We start from the raw sequence: 22806 nt of genomic DNA, 5'->3' as shown, positions 1-22806 counted from the left end.
CAATGAAGACTGAATATTCAAATGTACTCAATAATTATCTCTTTTTCAGCTTGATTGTCATTTTTACGTGCGCTAAGCGACGTTATAAAATACATACCAGTTGGAGATACCTTTCTCAGGAAGGACTACTTATTTTTTTTTCCTTTGCATTTTTTTAAGATTTAGTCATCGTAAAAATTGAACTTTCTGGGAGAGGTGTGGTAATGGTCACATTACCGACCCACAACAGCGGTACACTCCTTAACTAGGTTTCAATAAAAAATAGTAAATATTAACTATTTGGTTTCATTTCCTGTATTAAGACGAGTAAATGACACAAATAATGATCAAAAAGAGTTAAGTCATATTTGTCAGAAATAAAAAGAAAATAAGTCAAATTTACGAATGAGCAAAAGAGGATAAGTTAGTTTTAAGTGATCAAAAAGAGGTAAGTTACTTAAAATGCTAATGAACAATAATTGTAGTTTATTTTTGTATTAAATATAATATTATTCTTAAAAGTAATTATAATTACTGATTTCAGCTCCATTTTACCAGCAAAACACCTTAAAAACGAAAAAAGGCTCTTCTGTAAAATCACATTTTTTGACTTATCTTTTTTCCCGGGGATGAGTCATATATATCCTTCAGTGCACGTCATCAATGATATATAGGAAACAAGGCATTCGATTAACAAATTGATCATTGTCCACTAATAACTTATCGGAACAATTGTATTTGAATATATTGTTCTGATAGACACTTTACTCTGTCGTAATTGTCTTTTTATTAATACGAGACAACATTCCACTTGTGACACGCTTATCAACGATAAAACGAATTAAATTCAGTGTCCAGCTGTATTGTGAATTTTTCGTAATTATAACTTAATTTCTCCTATCGTGTGATGTAACCATGTTTTAAACACTCAATAAATTGCTTTCTAAAATAAGTACAAAAGACAATTCAAACAATAATAACGAATTCCAATCTTATCTCTCAACTTAGCCAATATTTACTATGCATCCATCTATTGCTTTTCAAAAATTTCTCCATAGCAACAGGAATCCATAGTACTTCTCACATTGAAGGAAGATGATGACACTATATTCGTAATTGATCCGCCATTTGCTAGACGTACCGACTATTACAATGTTTTCCACTTATTGTTTATTCCTCTAAGAACTTTAAAAAAGTCTAACAAATCAAAAGAGTGTGTTGCACGTTATAGCCTTTCCTACATGGTCTTATACTGCCTAATGTACGCAATTTAGGGGGTTGTTTACCCCTTCATCTCCCATGTTGGCCGATAAAAAAACAATTATGTCCTAGTTTTGATTCCTTTATTCTCTTCAGCAGTTTCAAGCAAATTCCCATTGTGCCTTGCTAGTTATGGCCTTGCTAAAATGCATCATATTGCCCTATTTTCCCACTTTAGGAGGAGATTTACCCCCTTCATCCCCCATGATGGTCGATGTAAAAAACACATATGTCCTGCTTTTGATTCCTTTATTCATTGCAGGAGTTTCAAGAAATTCCCGTTGTGTGTTGCTAGTTATGGTCTTGCTAAAATGTGTCATATTGCCCTATGTTCGCACTTTAGAGGGGTGTTTACCCCCTTCATCCGCCAAGTTGGCTGACTTAAAAAAGTTTGTCCTACTTTTGAATCCTTTATTCACTCCAGGAGTTTAAAGAAGCAAATTCCCATTGTGCGTTGTTAATTATTGCCTTGCTAAAATGTGACATAATACCCTATGTTGGCACTTGAGGGGTGTTTACGCTTTCATCTCTCACGTTGGCTGATATGAAAAACACATAGGGTCTATGTCCTACTTTTGATTCCTTTATTCATTGCAAGTGTTTCAAGAAATTCCCGTTGTGTGTTACTAGTTATGGCCTTGCTAAAATGTGTCATATCGCCCTATGTTCGCACTTTAGAGGGGTGTTTACCATCCTCATCTCCCACGTTGGACGACATAAAAAAACACGTATATCATACTTTGGATTCCTTTATTCACTCCAGGAGTTTCAAGCAAATTACTAATGTGCGTTGCTAGTTATGGCCTTTCTAAAATGTGTCGCGTTGCCCTATGTTCGCACTTTAGGGAACTGTTTACCCTCTTCATCCGCCATATTTACCGATATGAAAAAACAAGTTTGTTCTACTTTGATTCCTTTATCCATTGCAGGAGTTTCAAGCAAATCGAAGTGTGACACGTGAAAAACCTTGCTTGTTAGTAGAAAAAGTAAATATCAATACTTGAATTTGATATTACGAACTTCATTTGTTATTTTCCATAAGTATTTATTTATTTGATTTGTTAATATTTACATTCTTTCTAAATTGTTGTATGTAGCTATTTTCTTTAATGGTATACTATGAGAAGAAAATGGGTGGATGGGTGGATTTTACTTTCGACTCCCACGCAATATTACCTATCGCAGATATTTTGAAGATGTCTTACCATTTAATAATGTGATAAGAACGCAAAGTCCTTTGTACCAGTATTGGACTTAAGTAATGTTTTGATACTGATTTTCAAATTTCTCATATCTCCCTGGAGCAGATCACACTTCTCACATCAGACTTTCGATATGTTCCTCCTGGACCGTTTTTGTAAAGAACAGTACTCCACCTTATTCATATACAGGGTATCCCAAAAGTAATGGTAAAAAATGAAACCACATATTCCTGGGACCAAAACAAGAAAAAAATTTTTATATGACATATATTCCGGAAATGGATAGGGGCGGATCTAGACAGCTTCGAGTGTGTGTGTGTGAGGGGAAGGGAAGAAACTTCACACCTGTCAGCGGAATAATGATCAGAGCTAGAAAGCGGATTCAGAAAGACATAAAAATCATATCGGCTTGACATGTTAAGGGCATGTTACAAAAATACGCCACAAATTTTCCATACTTCATGTAGGGATTCACCGAATGTCTGTACGGTAGGTGTAATGAAACGGTGCAGTAAAGATGGAAACCATACAGAAAAACGTTGTTATCCATGGCACGATTGCATGAACATCTACAACGGGAGGCAAAGTAAAGATCACTTAGCATACTTGCATAATCTCAGGATACAATGGAAAGTGGTATACCAGATATAAACTTGCAAAGAGATGGTAAGATCAAATGTCATGCTGTATTTGTAACGTAGTATCTTACACAGAATAAACTACTAGGCCATACGTGCTAACAATAAACGTAACCTAGAGAAGATCTTCAAAAGTGCTGTCCCCCAACATCTATGAAAACCTGCTAATCGTGAGTTTCGAATTCATTCCATCATTTCAGGTGTGTTGCGTAACTGTTCACACGTATCTTCAATGTGGTTTTGCAAAATCGGCTAGTTCCATTACCTAAGTGTGAAGTTCCTTTCTCCCCATATTCAAAACTGTCTAGCTCCGCTCCTGTCCACTTCCGAACTATATGTCGTATATACTGTTTCCTTGTTTTGGTGCCAGGAATCTGTGGTTTCATTTTTTACCATTACTTTTGGGACACCTTGTATGTTCAGAGATTATTTACGCATGGGAATATGTTTAACAGTCAAGTGCTACCTTATCGATGTCAACTAAGTCCTATATACCACATTATTTCAAAGTGTTATTTCTCGTGTTGAGTACTTAAACCAGCTTTCATCCTAGGAATGTCCAATCTTCTGGCGAAGTGTAAGTGTACAAAGTGTACGTCAAGCGTACGTTTATCGTCAAATATTCGTGGTGCCTGGATACTCTAATTTGATCATGAATTATATCGTACCAATTCTCGCCTTCATTCTAATCATCGATTTGACTCTGCTAATTGTGTATACTGTGGTCAGGTGGATACCATTCTTTTTCGTATGTCAGACTGCACTGATACTACTCACCTAGACCTACCTCCTATGTACTATCCTTCTTGTAATCTATCGTAAATCACCTCATTGTTATGGGCTGAGTTAAAAGTCCCTTACCACCCCTTAAAAATGAAAACAAATATAGATAGCTGTAATTGGTAATTGTAGAATTGTAAGTGAAACATTTTAAAAAAGTTATAAATGGGGAGGGGGAGACTCGAATTCGGACCACCAGTTTAGAAAACCACAATGCTAACCACTCACCTAAAGCGTTACTTATTTGGGCGCGATTAAATGAAGAGCCTTTTCTGTTCGCTTAAAACACTGGCTTGTTAGTAGTCCAATTCAAAACACAGGAATATGTAATTGAGAACTCGGAGGGTATTATATCACTGTATTCACTAAATTATTAACATTTCAGATTTTAAAAATATACAAAACTCCTTGAATTTGAATGAAATACGGCGCGTATATTACACTCGTAAACAAACTAAAGTCAAATCAATTACTGTGTAGTAATCGTGGGATAGTGGTCAAGGCGCTTGACCAATAATCTGAAGGTAGTCAACTCTTAACCACGATGGACCAGTACTTTTTTTTACTTGAGAATTTTCGGTGGCGATTGATCAGCGATGACACATGTTCTATTATCTTCTGATATTTGAATACTCGGATGTTTCAATACTTGAAGTATCAAATCTTTAGAAATAACAAAAGAATTAATAATAATACACTAATAATAATAATTATTATTATCTTATAGAAGATTAAAGTTATGAGCTTATTATCAGTCAGTGCATAACATTACAATCAGAAACGTGATATTTGGCAAGAATATTTCGGTTTTGTTTAGTGTTGCCCTGAACGAAATTTCTCATCTCGTTTCTAAAACAAAACAAAGAAAATTGAGACGAGAATTAACATTTTACATTCGAGACGGGACAAGGTTAACTCAAAGTATCGTCTCGTTTTGCAAATGAGAATTGAGATGAGACGAAAAGTATCGTAAACATTTCTCGTTTTATCTCGATTCTTGAAATAGTGTATGTCCTTCTTTAAGTAAAAATTGTTTTCTAGACTGAATCATATATGCTATTTTGTTACTTTGTATTTCGAGCTCATTGAATTTATGGTCTGTGTAGGTATTTTTGTACCAAAGCTTTTATAATTACTTCTGCATATCCTAAAAGTTAGTTTATTATATGCCTTACTGTTCAGTGATATTCAGTTACTTTTATTGCAGTTATTTTCCTTAAAACGTACAGTAGAATACTTTCTACATGAAACTATTGTGGAACGCTTTCTTATAAAATTTTCATAATTGCAGAGGTGTGCTCTGGAGGTCCGGACAAACTCCCGAAATCCCAACTTCTCTGTAAGTTTTGTTAAATTTTAGAGCAACTTTAAAAATGTTAATACAATTATTGTTATTATTATTATTATTATTATTATTATTATTATTATTATTATTATTATTATTATTATTATTAATATTATTATTATTATTATTGTTATTATTATTATTACTGAAGATTTAAGGCCTCAATATTATGACCTATTGCAAAGTAAATAAGCATACTGAAGTTGTTAGGAAAAGAAAAAGATAGGATAAGGGATACTTTCGAATAATTTGTGCCGAAAGGAAACGATGGGGCAGAAAGAATGTGTCATCTCCTGGGCAATATTAATTTGAAAACTTCGAATGCTTAAACAGAAACTAAGTGGGATGTTTCTTCATCACGATACAAAGTAAAACGCTTTCTTTGGATAAAAGATTTTGGATTATGTATGCGTTATATTGATATTTTAAGAAAATATACATACAAGTATAAAAAAGAATAGTTCCTATTTACAAATTTTGGTTGAACGGATGTATGGATCGTGTTGGAAATGGCGAACGAAAATATTATTTCTAGCAGTAGGAGTAATAGTGGAAGACGTTCGGAATAATTGTTAGGAAACAGTATCGTTTCAGGTGCATTTATGACCCGTACTAGGCCCTAGGCATGATCCTTCATGAATTGTTTGCTAACCACGTTACGTTCTACTACAGAACGAATCAAGGTTGTTGACAGACATGTAACGTCATATTGCTAGTACAGCATTTCCTCTGCGAAGAAAGCCGTTTCCACTAACATGTAAGACAGAAAGAAATTGGGTATTTTTCATTTTATTACACATCAGAAGTATGAATATTGTAGTTTGGTAAAAACAACTTACTGCAGCGGGAATCGAACCCGGGATCTCTGCATTACGAAACGACTGTTCACGCCACTAAGCTAAGACTACTCTGTTAAGTAAGAGTCAAGAAACATTCGTGTATGTAGCAAATTGCACACGTTTACGATAACGACGAAACACGGTTATGATAAAATACTATATTTGAGAGACTTTAAATTTAAATTAGAAAACCAAAATAGACATACAAACACGCAAGGACATGAAGAAGGAACTAGTTTTAAAAGTAATTTGACCCCTTAACTGGAATCTGATGCCTCAGACCATTTTCTTTTCTGATTCATCGAAAGTATCTCCGTAACTTGTCTCTAATATACTTAGTAATACTTGTTTTACAGTTATTTTCAGTAACCTTGAACGACAGGGACACGAACATAGATACATCAAGGACATACAATTTCAAAGGATCACCCACCTGGAATCGAACACGGGGTCGCGACAACTGAACTATCTGTGGCAGTGATGACGTGTGACAATGTACAACTTGACTCACCACCCATCGTGACCCACGGCCCACCATTACCCACCACTCACCGTGACTCACTCTGACCCAAAATCCAACAGGACCGACTCTCACCCACCACGACTCACCACCAACCGTGACCCACTCTGACCCACCACCAATCGTCCCACCACCCACCAAAAGACATCGACATCAACTCTGACACATGATCCACGGCCTCTTCTTTACTGACTAAAGAGTTTATAATTGTAATAAAATCATGTTAAAATCTAACTAATCAGAGTCTGAATTTCAGTTTGAATCGAGTTATTTTTACAAACCAACCCAGTATCAATTTTGCATATATAGAAAGTGGCACTGCTATCATAAAGAAGAATTTTAAAAGATTCTATGTGACGTTCTGTTCATTTTCAATAAACAGTTAATATACTGAATTTAAGCTCAATAATTTTAACGGCTTGTGAGATAGTCAATTTGTTTCGCAAGAATTCGGATACCCCACTACCCCTTAAGATATTATTATAATGAAAGTGATATGATAACATCCCACTTTGGATTAAGGCCTATCTATATTCTAAAGGTCATTTCATTTAACTTTACAATTTGGCCGTGACGATCAGGCACACAGAGTTACATCCATTTTCTATATAAATATATATATACTTGTATTATAGTGATTCAACAATTTATTTTTTCAGTAGTCAGCTCCCCTGAAAACTCACAGGCTGTGTATCTTGAAAGCCAAGTAGTAGTATAAATCCTATTGCCATTATTGCAATTACAAATGTCAATATTCAGAAGACGCCTACAGTTCTTTTTTCACTTAGAGATACTCATCTGAGGTAAGTAAACAGAAACAAATGAAAAAGATAGGATAATGGAGGCCTTGAAAGTAAAACGTAGACAAATTCACCAGTGTTCAGGAGGATATATTTAAATCACGCTCGACCCTACTCATAGGAGCTAAATACGCGGTTCTCGTTAGTTATCCGTTTCTCGCCACGTAGCAGAAATATAAGAAAAATCCAGGTGCTGTTACTGTCGGTCTTCGTGGTCGAGTGTACTAGCGCAATGGGCTAGTAATTATAATTGCTTTTGGTGAAGGTTCAAGCCCGGTTTTTTATTTTAATTTTTTAAATTTTCGTAACACTTCTTTTATGAAAATAATATTAATAATACTCAAAAAGGTGATTTACTTACGTTACGCGTACAGTTTTGCTACATGAATCCATAGTGTAGGCAGTAGTAGTAGTAGTGGTGGTGGTAGTAGGGTTAGAATCCCCGCAGTGCTCGTTTTGTTCCACCTTTACTGCCATGATATTAATTTAACTTCAGTTGTTTCTTCAATTTTCTTCTTCTTTAATTCCAACAAAGTGACAATTTTCTTCTATTACTATAATACACAATACATACACCAGAAAGTTTGGACAATCGCAAACTGCAACCAATCAGAAACGTGTATTTAGTTCCTATGGCTATGGTCGAGGGCGAAAAAGATATACTGTTCAGAAGATACTGTCTACAGTGCAGTAAGTAGAGTGGGTCGGTAGATCAGAGTGGGTCATGGTGGATTGCGGATCGCAGTGGGTCACATGCTATTGACCCACGACCAACTGACCCACTCAGAAAACTCCACACACTTGATCCACTGACCCATCGACCCACTCCAGCTCTGATCTGATGGTGGGATACTTGGTTCGTTCCCAAAGTAAGTAAGCTTGAGTTGGACAACATCGTGCTCGCGGGCTTTCTCGGGACACTCCAATTTTCTCCCACTTTCTCCTTCCACTAATTCGTCCATCATAATTCACTTGCTATAATCATGAACTTCCTTAACCTAATCGTGGAACAAACGCAAAGATCACGAAATTTCAAAAGTGTTAATAACAGTATGTCAGAAGTGCCTAAAGGACATGAAGAGTTGCAACGAAACGTTGTGTAGAGACAATACTCAAAAATAAAGGAATACGTGTTTTTTTATTTTCTGCGGAAAAATCGGTTTTAGAGAGGGGGAATACCCAAAAGTTTTAAATTGGACACCCGAAAATCAAAAGTTATCGAACGAACGAAACTGTGCACAGATACTCAAGACCCGAAATAAGGGAGTACGTATTTCATACTTTCCTGGAAAAAGTGGTTCGGTGGGCACGGATTCCACAAAACCTTTGATCATCAAATATCAAAATTGCTAATAACAGTATGTCAGAAGAGCCTAAAGGTTATGAAGTGTTGTAACGAAGCTTTGTGTAGAGCCAATAGGCAAAGAGGAAACGAATATTTGTTTCTTTTTTTAATTTTCTGCGGAAAAACTGTTTTAGAGTGCAAAAGCCCACACCAAAAATTGTGAAAGTTGACGCCCTAAAGGCAAGAAGTGGACTGAAGTGAATGTAATTGGGCACAGATATTATATACGTAGAATGAGGGAATATGTTTCGATTTTCATTTCTTTTTAAAAAAGCGTTGGGTGAGGTGCAAAGCCTTCCAAACCTTTGATTACGAATTAGCAAAAGGGCTAATAACTATACGTCAGAAGTGCCTAAAGCATATGGAGAATTGCAACGGAACGTTTGTAGAGGTAATACGCAAAAAGTAAGCGAACATATATATTTAGTTTGTGTGGAGAAGCAGTGTTGGGGCCATGGCCTCATCCGAAAAAAGCAAGTACTATCGTAGAAGTGCAGGAAGGAGGGATCGAAGCGAATGAAATTGTGTATAGATATTGTATATGTAAAATTAATGCAATTAGTGATTCCCAATTGTCCCCATCCGATTTGCTTCAAATTTGGCACATCAAAAGTAAACAGAAAATAAGTCGACACATGTTTTTCTTTATGTGGCAATTGTTCGTTTGTCTGTCTGTTTGTACCACGCTAGAGTGCGCAATGTTTAGTCTTCGAAGTTTAACTTTTAAGGGTAGAAGCAGGACACACACGAAATTCACTGTATTGATACTAACTTATAGGTCATCTATCTATTGGTAAAAGTTCACTACTTTAACACTAGCTGTTTCCTACCTATGGCGTATTTTACAGTATTTCAGGGGGCGCCTTTAACCCTTACAATATTTCTCCCATAAACAAAAACACGTGTCGATTTCTGTTTACTCTTGGTGTGCCAAATTTGAAGCAAATCGGAAGGGGACAATTGGGGAACACGAATTGCCTTATTTTACATATACAATGTCTACACACAATTTCATTCGTTTTGATCCATTCCTTCCTGTACTTCTACGATTATATTTATTTTCCCGGAGGAGGTCTTGGCCCCTACACTGCTTCTCCACACAAAATAAAAACACATGTTAGCTTACTTTTTGCGTAATGTCCCTACAAATGTTTCGTTGCAATTCTCCATATCCTTTAGGCACTTCTGACGTATAGTTATTGGCACCTTTGATAATTCGTACTCAAAGGTTTGGAAGGGTTTTTGCCCCACCCAACTTTTTTAAAGGAAAATCGAAACACATATTCCCTCGTCTTATGTATACAGTATTTGTGCACAATTACATTCATTTTAGTTCACCTCTTCTTGTCTTTCTGGCATCAACTTTCACAATTTTTGGTGGGGGCTTTTGCACTCTAAAACAGTTTTTCCACGGAAAACGAAAAAAAAAGAAATATTCGTTTCCCTTTTGCGTATAGGAACTAAATACACGTTTCTGATTTTTTGCAGTTTGCAATTATCCAAACCTTATGGTGTATGTACTGTGCATTACAGTAATAGAAGTGAATTGTCACTTTGTTGGGATTAAAGAAGAAGAAAATTAAAGAAGCAGCTTAGGTTAAATTAATATCATGGCAGTAAAGGTGGAACAAAACGAGCACTGCGGGGCTTCTAACCCGTTCCTGCTACTACTACTACTACTCTTACTACTACTACTATTACTGCTTGTACTATGGATTCGTGTAGCGTAACGTAAGTGAATCACTTTTTTGAGTATTATTCATCTTATTTTAATGAAAAAAGTGTTATGAAAATTTAAAAAAAATTTTAAAAAATTCCTTGGCCCGGGCTTAAACTTTCACCAAAAGCAATTATAATTACTAGCCCATTGCGCTAGTACAATCGACACGAAGACCGCCAGTAATAGCGCCTGGATTTCTGTTATACAGGGTGCGGTATATAAAACCGGCCCGTAAAGTGAACACATAAAATGAAATGTAATGTATTGAATATGATTAACTACAACACATAAATGAAATGTAATGTATTGAATATGACTACTCAGCTTCACAGCAGCCTTCACAGCAGGTGCTGAAAGTGTCCTCCGCCCACTTCAACACACATGTGAGCACGATTGAGGAGATTCATATATACCCTTGTCAGTTCTTGTCTTATAATGCTATTGGTGACATCCTGGATCCTGGTCTTGAGTTCTTCAATTGTGTGTGGATTTGTTTCGTATACTCTTCCCTTTAACAGTCCCCATAAGAAAAAGTCACACGTGGACAAGTCTGGTGACCGAGGAGGCCACAAACCTTTGCTGATTGTCCTCTCTGGTGTAAACATCTCATGCACAAGGGACAATGATGCAGCTGATTTGTGGCATGTTGCTCCGTCCTGCTGAAAGTAAATAACTGACGCTCCTCTTCAGTCAAGTGTGTATAAAACTCCTCCAGGATTCCCATATACACGTCACTGTTCACTGTCGTCTCAAAGAATATGGGCCCAATAACGCGTGTGACGGAAATGGCACACCAAACACCAATCTTCTCATCATGCAAGGGTACCTGGTGGATTGTGTGTGGATTTTCTGTCGACCAATACCGGTTGTTTTGGGAATTTACGTACCCAGGCAGGTGGAACCACGCCTCGTCACTCATGATAAGCATTAGTGGATCCAAGAAACCACTGGCAACATTGCTCAACAGCCATGAACAGAAATGCACCCTCTTCTGCAGGTCAGGCTCCTTCAGTTCTTGCACAACACTTATCCGGTACGGTTTTAACTTCAGTCCCCTTAAAACACGTCTGCAACTTCTCTCACTCTAATGAACCTGTTGACTCAATCTTCTGGTTGACTTTCGAGGACTTCTTGTCATTATCTCCTCCACCTGCATCTTTAATTCAGGTGTGCAGACAGATGGTCGTCTGTTCCTGGGAGCATTTTGAACCGATCCTGTACGCCGCCATTTTTCAATCAATTCCTGAATGGTGCTTTTTGCTGGCACAGAACGTCCTGGAAATTTCTCCCGAAACAAATTCTTTGTTTTCACAAAAGATCCAGTGAGAATGAACCCTTCAACAATGGCAACACGCTCCGGTATCGTATACGGCATTATCACACACTGACACTCACCCGGCTTAACACAACGAGACCTTTTTCTCAACTGGTTTCGACAAGTTTCACTGGCTGCGGCTGTACGTGACTGCTGCAGGTCACGTAAGTCGACCCAACCTCGACACGCCATCTCTTGGTAGGAAGGTATATTATTTAAGTGTTGCCAAATACACAATATACCAGAATATTACGACGGGCCGGTTTTACGTGCCGCACCCTGTATTTCTGGTATGTGGCGAAAAACGGATAGCTAATCAGACCCGCGTATTTAGCTGCTATGAGTAGTGTCGAGCGTGATTTAAAAATATCCTCCTGAACACGGGTGAATTTGTCAACGTGTTACTTTCAAGGCCTCCATTATTCTTTCTTTTTCATTTGTTTCTGTTTACTTACCTCAGCTGAGTATCCCTAAGTGAAAAAAGAACTGTAGGCATCTTTTGAATATTAATCTTTGTAATTGCAATAATAATACTTATACTAGTACTTGGCTTTCAAGCAGGCACCGTCCCCCCCTAATTCGAGACTAGAAATGAAAAAATTAAGGAAGGATGAAACAAAATAAAATGAGGCAAACAAGAATCAGCGTGAAAAATAAAAAACTAGAAGAAGCTTTTGGTTACTCTTTCTTATGAGGAGATTTGTATTACTGCAATACATGGTGGCGAGGTGAACGGGATTTCCTGGAAATGAACAGAACGTCACATAGCAACTTTTAAAATTCTTCTTTATGATGGGGGTGGCACTTTCTATATATGCGAAATGGATAGTGGATTGGTTTGTAAAAATAACTCAATTCAAACTCGCGTCCTACTATGTATCGTGATGAAGACAAATCCCACTTAGTTTCTGTTTAAGCATCCGAAGTTTTGAAATTAATATTGCCCAGGAGATGACACTTTCTTTCTGCCCCTCGTTTCCTTTCGGACACAAATTATTCGAAAGTATCTCTTATATTTCTTTTTCTTTTCCTATCACCCTTCAGTATGCTTATTTACATTGCAATATGTCGTAATGTTAAGGTCTTAAATCTTCAGTAATTTTAATAATAATAATAATAATAATAATAATAATAATAATAATAATAATAATAATAATAATAATAATAATAATAATAATAATAATAATTGTATTAACATTTTTAAAGTTGCCCTAAAATTTGACAAAAATTACACAGAGGTTGGGATTTCGGGAGTTTGTGCGGACCTCCAGAGCACACCTCTGCAATTATGAAAATTTTATACGAAAGCGTTCCACAATAGTTTCATGTAGAAAGTATTCTACTGTACGTTTTAATTAAAATAACTGCAATAAAAGTAACTGAATATCACTGAACAGTAAGGCATATAATAAACTAACTTTTAGGATATGCAGAAGTAATAATAAAAACTTTGGTACAAAAAATACCTACACAGACCATAATAAATTCAATGAGCTCGAAATACAAAGTAACAAAATAGCATATATGATTCAGTCTAGAAAACAATTTTTACTTAAAGAAGGACATACACTATTTCGAGAATCGAGATAAAACGAGAAATGTTTACGATACTTTTCGTCTCATCTCAATTCTCATTTGGAAAGCGAGACGATAATTTGAGTTAACCTTGTCCCGTCTCGAATGTAAAATGTTAATTCTCGTCTCAATTTTCTTTGTTTTGTTTTAGAAATGAGATGAGAAATTTCGTTCAGGGCAACACTAAACAAAACCTAAATACTTGCCAAATATCACGTTTCTGATTGTAATGTTATGCACTGACTGATAATAAGCTCATAACTTTAATCTTCTATAAGATAATAATAATAATTATTATTAGTGTATTATTATTAATTCTTTTGTTATTCCTAAAGATTTGATACTTCAAGTATTGAAACATCCGAGTGTTCAAATATCAGAAGATAATAGAACATGTGTCATCGCTGATCAATCGCCACCGAAAATTCTCAAGTAAAAAAAAGTACTGGTCCATCGTGGTTAAGAGTTGACTACCTTCAGATTATTGGTCAAGCGCCTTGACCACTGTACCACTAGTTTTATTATAACCTTCTTGAAAAATACAAAATGGACTCAACTAGCTGAGTCTAAACAAGAAAAGCACTAGACATAAATATAAAAATCACCAATTCTGGGTCTACAACTAGAAATGCAGAGAACTAGAAATAAATAAATGAATATTTAAATAATAATAATAATAATAATAATAACTAATAAATAAATAAATAAAAAAATAAAAAAATAAATAAATAAAAAACGAGAGAGAAACTTTAGTTCATGACAAAAGCACTTCTAAAAACCTACTAAAAGAAATCCTTTCCTGCTGCGGAGAATAACACTTCCGGCGTGTACGTTGAAGAAAATCAAAGTAAGTGCGTGCATCCAGTAACGTGATATGCCGCTGGAAATATAATAAAGTGCTGGCTAGCAGGAAAAGCACTGTACGATGCTTAGTGGGGGAAAAAATGAAAGTCCGGCAGGAGCAGATGATCAATGTGAAACTGTGCACTCGGACGACGAGTGATACGACCCACCATCACCTGCAAGGCGTTCCATATCACTGGCGCTCCCTCACATGTTGTAAACCGATGAGCCAAAGTGTCTTCAGAACGACATATATTACACAAAGCATCAGGTGCTCGTTGTATTGCATAAAGCCGCGCACGTGTTGGGATAAGTTGATGGACTACTTGCAACCATAACACTTGCATATAGGAAGGTAAGATTGGGTTCCAAATGTTAGCCCACACTTGCTGCCACTCTATATGTGGAGACTGTTGTACTACTCGTAACGGAGTCGGCTGAGAGGACAATGTGAAGAGAACAGAATATAATGAGCGAGCATTGTGCTGCTGAGGGACCAAAGGCACCCCGGTATAAATCCAATATCGAATAAAGATCAAAACATATTTCGGACACTGATCGGCAAATTGAATAAAAGGGGGATTCACAGGGTGAGCGTACTCCGGCCAAAAACAACTAAACCAATGGTTCGTAATAGAATCGACGGATGAAAGACCCACGTAGGAATCTGCCATGAAGAGAGTTTGACATTTGAGACGGATATGAACTAAACCGAGGCCACCGCGGGAACGTGAGAGATAAATGGCAGTTCTGGGGATGCGAAAATAGTAACCCCGCCATATGTGCCAAAGGAACAGAGATTCAAATCTTTTGGCGTAAATCTCAGGGAGGGGAAATACCCGAGCCCTATACCACAATTTAGATGCCACGTAGATATTGATAAATTGAATGCGATGCCATAAATGAAGTCGACGAAAGCGGAGGGTGAAGAACAACCCTCGAATTTGCTTAAGAAGAGGTTGCCAAACTTCTTCATAATGGGGAGTGGGAAGGGACGTGAATGGAATGCCTAAAATAGTTAAGGATGTCACATGCGGTATAGGCTGCGTACCTGGGGTAGGAGAGGGTAACTGAAAGCCATGAAATTGTAACACTTGAGTTTTCTTTTCATTAAACTGAAGTCCAGAGCAACGCGAGAATCGTTTGAGAACCGGAAAGACACCCTGAAGAGCAACTGCGTCGACCCCTGTGATAGTCAGATCATCAGCGAAACAATAGAGGTTTTGACAAGTAAAAAGTGTAGGGCCTGGGGGAGACACTGGCGCCAAACGATTGAGAAGAGGGTCTATAACTAAAGAAAACAAAATAGAGCTTAAACTACAGCCCTGGCGCAAACCTCGCTTTAAGGGAATGAGGTCAGATAGATGTCCATTAATTTGGAGACGAAACGTGGCGGTGGTGTATAAATTCGAAATTACTTGACAGAAAGCTGCGGGAAAACCCCAAGCGTCGAGGGTTAGACGAAGGAAATTGTGATCGACACTATCATAAGCCTTCTCTAGGTCTACTGCTAACGCTCCGGCTGGGACACCGCGAGACTGAAAGTATGCAAAGAGGTCTCGAAGAGTACGGAGGGTGAATTGAATGTTATTCGATTCGTGCAGGGCTGCTTGATACGGACTGATAAATTTCTGTATGATAGGTCGTAATCGGGCTGTAAGAACTTTAGTAAATAATTTCAAATCAACTGGCAATAAAGAGATAGGGCGGTAATCAGCCACAACCGTCGCCTTGGACGATTTGGGTATAAGTGCGACAACCGCAGTATTAGAATGAAAGGGCACATTAGACAACCGAATTAAAAAGTGTCACAAGGGTACCACGAAGAATAGGCCAGTAATGACGGTAAAAAGATACACTCAAGCCATCTATGCCGGGAGAACTACGTCCCTTAGACTTATTGAGAACCGCCAAGATGTCGTCAGCCGTAATTGGGCGCATTAGAGCCTGACAAGCGTCTGCAGGCAGCCGCTGGGGAAGGGCTGATAGAAACTCAGGAGCAAAAAGAAAATCCAAATGCGATGCGCTCGTGAAGGCTATAAAGTGTTGCGTAAATTCTTGTAAGATCTGTAAAGGGTCGGAAATGGTATCGCCGTTGGCCAATACTAACGATTCAATACATGTAGCTCGTCGTTGTCGAAACAGGCGATCTACATGATACAAGGAAGACGATTCTTCCGGAAAACAATGATATAGATCGTCGGAAAAATACGCCTGCAACGATACTCGAGTATCGATTTGACGCATTCTACGTTTAATATCGTTAATACAAGCCAGATTAAGTAGGGAAGGCTGTGCAGCCCAGAGGTCACATAGTGCCCTATAATAAAACTCATAGAGCTGACGATCGTGCTGTTGGGACAATTTCCCTCTCCATTGAAAGAAACTACGGAATTTGGGTTTACAATAAGTAGTCCACCACGCAACCTCCGTTGGAAAATAATGTTGCATTTTACACCAGTACTTAAAACGCTCGGTAAACTCTTCAACAGTGTCTTCTCTTAACAGCACTTCGTTGTTGATTTTCCAGAAGGAACGTCCCCTTCCCGCCGGAAGAAAAAAAGGCAGCTTAAAATGAACTAAGACAGCTGCATGATTTGTGAACGATACAGGCCGTGTATGGACAGCGAGGACAGCCTTACTTAAGCGAGCATCGACGTAAATCCTATCCAAGCGACTTTGTGTCGTAGTACAGGTGTACGTCATTGCATGCTTAGAGTGAGATGCTAGAAGAGCATCATGGAGCTGAAGAACTCTCACCAACTCAACTAAGGCATGACAGGGAGGTGATGGTGTGAGCGAATCACGGGCGTCGATCACCGCATTATAATCGCCGGCGAATAAACAATAAGTAAGACCTGGAGGTAATAACGATGGAATGACACTGGAAAAAAATCTTCCCTCTCTCGTGTTTTAAGAAAACCACTAGGGCAGCGTTTCCCAACCGGTGTGCCGCGGCACACTGCTGTGCCGTAAATAGGCCGCTGATGTGCCGCAAGGAATAGAAACAAAATTATTAATTTTATAGCAATCTAATTGTAAAACGTAGGGAAAAATGTATATTTGTGTTTCACATTACTATGAAACTCTACTATGAATCTACAATTTTAAGTTTCATAACGGGTTACTATTATGGGCCGCGGTGGCTTAGTGGTAGAGCGTTCACCTCTGGTGCTAGGGGTCTCGGGTTCAAACCCTGCTCCCGCCAAGTGAACTTTGTGGTGGACAAACACCGTGTGCGTGGGTTTTCTCGGGGTTCTCCCGTTTCCTCCCACTTTCTTCATTCCACCATTTCATTCATTACTCATTATCACCGTCTCCTTTAGCCTAACCGGCATAACCGTGGGACGTAAAACTCAAAATTTCATTTCATTTCGGGTTACTATTATGTATATTTCGAATGTTGAAAACAGTATTTGTTATTGTTATGACCATTATTGCTTCTTTATTGTTGCAGACTATTTCGTAACTTTAAAATTTAAAATATCATTCAATTTTTTCGACAAATTAGCTACATTTATGTTTTAAAAGAAAAGAGATTTGTTTGTTCGTTATTTAATGATCTTCCTTCTTAGTAGAAGGTTGGACCCAGTTTTTAAAAAGAAAGCGTATTTTTAAAAACCTGAGTCCAATTGCAATTGTTTTCTTTTTTTAAATTAGAGTGAAAAATAAGCATAGCGATTTACCACGGGCGAAAAACTAGTGATCGAGCTTTCTTCTCTGTGAGAAGGAGATCAATAATCATAGAAAAATACCACTGTGTTTTATATTTACAAATAATATCAATGGGTTTTTGCAGAGTCGTTCTGTGGCGTGATTAGCACCATAATAAAGAGTCCGACTAAATACGTCGAAACGACTCTGCATAAGACGGAATAAGTGTGCCGCGATAATCCAAGTAACACCCGTAGTGTGCCGCAAGTTGAAAAAGGTTGGGAAACACTGCACTAGGGGCATATAAACAAATAATACATATACCGTTAATATAGCAACGGATGGCTCTCCCATCCGGAGATAGCATAACCCTATCATAATGTAGACCCTTTCGTACTAACATCGCGACACCAGTGGTTTTTTCAGAATTCACTATAGTATTATATTCAGAGAGAAAGTCAAATGTATGAAAAGTTACTTCAGTTAAACAATAAACGTCTGCAGGATTCCGTTCAATAAATTGTTGTAATAACGCTAAGTTCTGTGCAGAACTAATTCTATTGTTTAGAGTAATTAAAGTAAAAGCATTGATCTGCGCCATACTTCCACACAAAAACACTAACAGCAATACAAACAAAAACTTACTTGTATCACCCATAGAAAGACACTGCAGTAGAAAAGAAATATATAGCACATAAAAACTGGAAAAAGAAAGCTTCACCTCGCTAAACAGACAACTCAATGCCACTAAAAAAACTCGTGAACTGAAGGCGCAAAAAAGAAAAAAGAAAAAACAAACACACAACGCAGGCACGCTATATCTCGGAATCGGACGTAGCACGGCTTTTGAGGCTGTGATCACGTGACTTGGACTGTATCGCACCTTGAGAACCACCAACAACAGCTGTATGTTCTTTCTTTTTTGTAGTCGATCTAGATACCCTTCGGCGTTTTTGTTGGGAAGCCGGATCAACGGCAATCATCGTAGCACTGGGTGATATGACGGAATTGCTAAGAGGATCAAGACCCTGTGAGAGGGGGGGGGTCACTTGGACACATGGTCACATCTACATTCTTGAGATTCTCCGAATGCATCGTAGAGACCAGAGACGACTCGGAGGGCTGTTGCTCAGACACCAAGATTTTTTCTCCTCCAATACTGACGACATGGTTGGTAATGGTAAAGGCGCGACGGAACTCGTTGGTAAAGCAGGAAATTGAGACTCATCGGGAACACTGTTATCCTTTGCAAACCCAGTCTTAGAGAAACTTGGTTTGTCACTTACATGATCGGAAGAAGCCGGAAGCGGAGTAGATCGCCATACCTTCCCCAATTCAGTCATAATCACTGGCGGCGGGGTCGGTTTCCCCCCCATAGCACTATTTTTCTTCTTCAAATGACAATTAGACACGGTATGTGACGTGCTCTGGCAAAAAAACAAGTAATTGGCTGACCTTCATATGAAACATTCACTTTGTAACCTTGAACGATCAATCTAGAGGGAATATGCTTAGTTAGCTCAATATGTATGACCCGCACACCACTGTCAATGCCTGTAAGAAACGGTGCCGCCCAATACTGTCGTTCTACTCGCCTTACCAATCCATAGGCACGAAAATGTTCTTCCAATAATTGCACTGGAGCTTCCAATGGAAAATCATAAACTCTCACCAATTTAACAGGATCCTCAGCCGGTAAAATTCTTACTGTACTTACGTTACCGTCCATGTGATTAAAGGTCACAGTCTCAGGCACTGTCGAGGCAAACTGGTCATAATCTTTGATTGATTTAAACTTAATATAAATACTAAAAGTTTCTTCATGAAGTTGAAGAGCACAAATTTGGTCAAACAGACGAGGAAACTTCTCCAACAGCCATTGGTACACTTGACTGGAATTAGGTCGAGAACTTCGATAACGCTTATCAAACATGAATTTGTATTGTAATTCTTTCTTCTAAGACATGACGCTCAAATTCACTAGACACAGAAATTGGAATCACCGCAAATATTAAACGTACGAGCCTAAATAGGCAGAAAAAGATGCCACTAAGTTCACCACACTATCAATGTGTGAAAATCGTATGAATTATGCTCCCAGCAGGCTTTGCGACCTGAACTGCTCGAAAGCACGAGCACGAATGAGACGGAGCCACACGATTACTACACAGTAATTGATTTGACTTTAGTTTGTTTACGAGTGTAATATACGCGCCGTATTTCATTCAAATTCAAGGAGTTTTGTATTTTTTTAAAATCTGAAATGTTAATAATTTAGTGAATACAGTGATATAATACCCTCCGCGTTCTCAATTACATATTCCTGTGTTTTGTATTGGACAAATAACAAGCCAGTGTTTTAAGCGAACAGAAAAGGCTCTTCATTTAATCGCGCCCAAATAAGTAACGCTTTAGTTGAGTGTTTAGCATTGTGGTTTTCTAAACTGGTGGCCCGAATTCGAGTCTCCCCCTCCCCATTTATAAATTTTTAAAATGTTTCACTTACAATTCTAAGCTCCAGTTGCATGCTGCTAAATGAAAGATTATCTCCAGTGGAGAAATTCAGTGATGATGTAATCCTGAAAATAAAGGAAGAAAAATGAATAGTGAAAACGAATTACAGAGTTACTTCTGTTAATGTTTCTATATTTGATAATTACCGTTAATTTCGTGCATTTTTAAATTGTTTATTGACACTATATTCTCCTCTTTTCTCCTTGTGTCTCAATGTGTAAATTTTCACAAATATTATTCAAATCAAGAACCTTCAGTTCTATTTACAACCTAAGGGGAAATAAGCTTAGTACGGATAGGTTCTCCAACTCGTTTGAGTGTTATCGAATTTTGCATTTTTAATATTTACAAATAAATTACTGCATACCAATGTTTAGCAGTTTCAAAAGTCATTTTACGAATAATGAAATCGGACAAGTTCTTCTTTCGAAGTAATATTACGTATTAATCAGTGGCGCCGGAACCTATGAGCTCAGGCCCTGTGAGACACGCAAAATTTTCATTCGAGGGCGGGCTCTTACCCCGAATGGTCGACCCATACTTTAATTGATTTGAAGGTTGGAGTATTGTTAATAATTTCAAAACTCAGCGCAAGGCTTTATGTTTATTTAAAAGAATAACCTAATACATATACTTCATAATCTATCTGTATATTAGTTGATACGCATATATGCATAGTCATTTTAAGTAAGTTAACTTGTTTGTAATCCCTCATTTGAGTTAATTATAAAGTTATTTAAGTTATCTTCTCATCGGCTCCTCTGGTGTCCGTAGATATATTTTTTCTGGTATTGTGCTGTTTACTGTGAGTACAAGTATCGAAATACCCCCTTTTGTCATTTCGTCAGCCAGCGCTTCTCCTCACTCCTGCACAAAACACTCTTTAGGATTTGTTCTTAAAAGGTGGGGCAACTTTATGCTGCTGTGCTAGCTACTACCAGGCGTAATTAATCTTGTATTGGGCGTTAGTTGGGTTGTCTAACTCACGGACTTTGTACGTCAAGAATTTCTGTGGCCCACTGTACATGTGAATGTGCAAAATTTTAGAGCTATACCAATCTCTACCTGAGAAATTCAAAGGTATCCATGATTTAGATTTCCGATATACGCACTAAGCGCAGAAAGCAACAGTACATTTGGTATCTTTGAAGACAATTCATTCGAAACTCAGGGGTGTACAAAGTAGAAATAAGGGTGTAGTTAATTCTACTTGCAAGTGCAATAACATCCATGACTTAGATATCCGATATATTCAGTATAAACTGGGAAGTGCAGTTTTATGGGTGAAAATGCCCTCGTAGCGAGTCGGCAGTTTCAGATTCGTGATTAACCCACCGAGATACATAAAAGAAATGTTTTTTTTTCGAAATTTAGGGGTCAAAGTTCTATTTGGCAGCGAGTGACAGAGGTGCTCGTAATGGTTCTACAGAACAAACCAGATGACTCTAACTGTTGACCGCTAATGTGATTCTTATGTCCTCCATTTTTAAAGTTAAGTGATTTTCTAGATAAACAAATTAGCCATAGTTCTTTGGTGAAGAGGGGATAAATGTAACGAGCGTTTTGTAACTACTTGTAATTATAAATCAGACCTGTAGATAGCAGTAAAATACATTCAGAAAAGAATGATTGATAATTTTGCTAATAGATGGCATTGCTTCATTGCACCACTTGTTAAACATTTTTTCAGTCGTTCTTTCGCTCTGTCAACAGTGCATGTAATTATAAATCAGACCAACAGATGGCAGTAAAATACAGGCAGAAAAGAATGGTTCGTAAGCTTGTTGATGGCATTGCTCTACTTGTTAAATATCTTTTTATTCAATGATCTTTCGTCTTTACCATGTAGCGCAGCAATCTAAAGAACAGAGATTTGGCTGCTAACGTAGGTTCAAATCCTGTTCGGAGCCGTAATAATTTATTTTCTCGGCCGGGTCATAAAGGATTACTTCTCCATAGACTGTCGAACAAAAAACTCTATTTCTCATTGGGAGATGAAGAGCTCCAATGCCGCGCCATGGCAGGGGGTTTCAGAAGCCCAGGCAATCATCTCCCAGTTATGAGAGATAACGTTTCTCCGAGAGGAGTTTTGCAAAATTTTACAATAATTAATTATTATACGTTATTAGAAAAAAGACATTTTATTATAGTATAGTTACGAAACCCATTTACAAAAATTAAGGAACAGAGAGAGCGGTTTTGATTCAGTAGAAATGCTATAAGCATTGTTTTCAACATAGCGTGAAAACACTGAGCGTAATAATACGTTATTAGAAAAAACACTACTTGGTGTTCTATAGAGGAAAGAGACCCAATTATAGTAAAACAACAAACATTAACTATAATACACTATTACAAAAAGACTTGTTGGTATTCTACAGTGAATAATGTTGATCGTTGTAAAACAGTGAGCATCAAGAATAATACTATATCAGTGGAAGAAACACTGAATATTTTTAATCTTAATATTCGGAAAT

General features: G+C 37.6%; 1 protein-coding gene across 3 annotated transcripts in view; it reads right to left on the bottom strand.

The window, feature by feature from the left end:
* The window catches only part of LOC145666534 (zwei Ig domain protein zig-8-like), a 721413-nt gene that overhangs the window by 516048 nt on the left and 182559 nt on the right, over window positions 1–22806 (bottom strand). Inside the window, exon 2 of one of the 3 annotated variants that reach the window (XM_081733839.1) lies at window positions 20322–20394. The exons of the other annotated variants lie outside the window; for them this stretch is intronic. The gene's annotated coding sequence lies outside the window, so the exon portion shown is untranslated. The remainder of the gene's footprint in view (window positions 1–20321; window positions 20395–22806) is intronic. 3 annotated transcript variants of the gene reach the window in all.

This window comes from Thermobia domestica, chromosome 12 (genome assembly GCF_964235325.1).
Source record: "Thermobia domestica chromosome 12, izTheDome1.hap1.1, whole genome shotgun sequence".
NCBI lineage: Eukaryota > Metazoa > Arthropoda > Insecta > Zygentoma > Lepismatidae > Thermobia > Thermobia domestica.
This window is presented reverse-complemented; position numbering and strand designations above follow the sequence as displayed.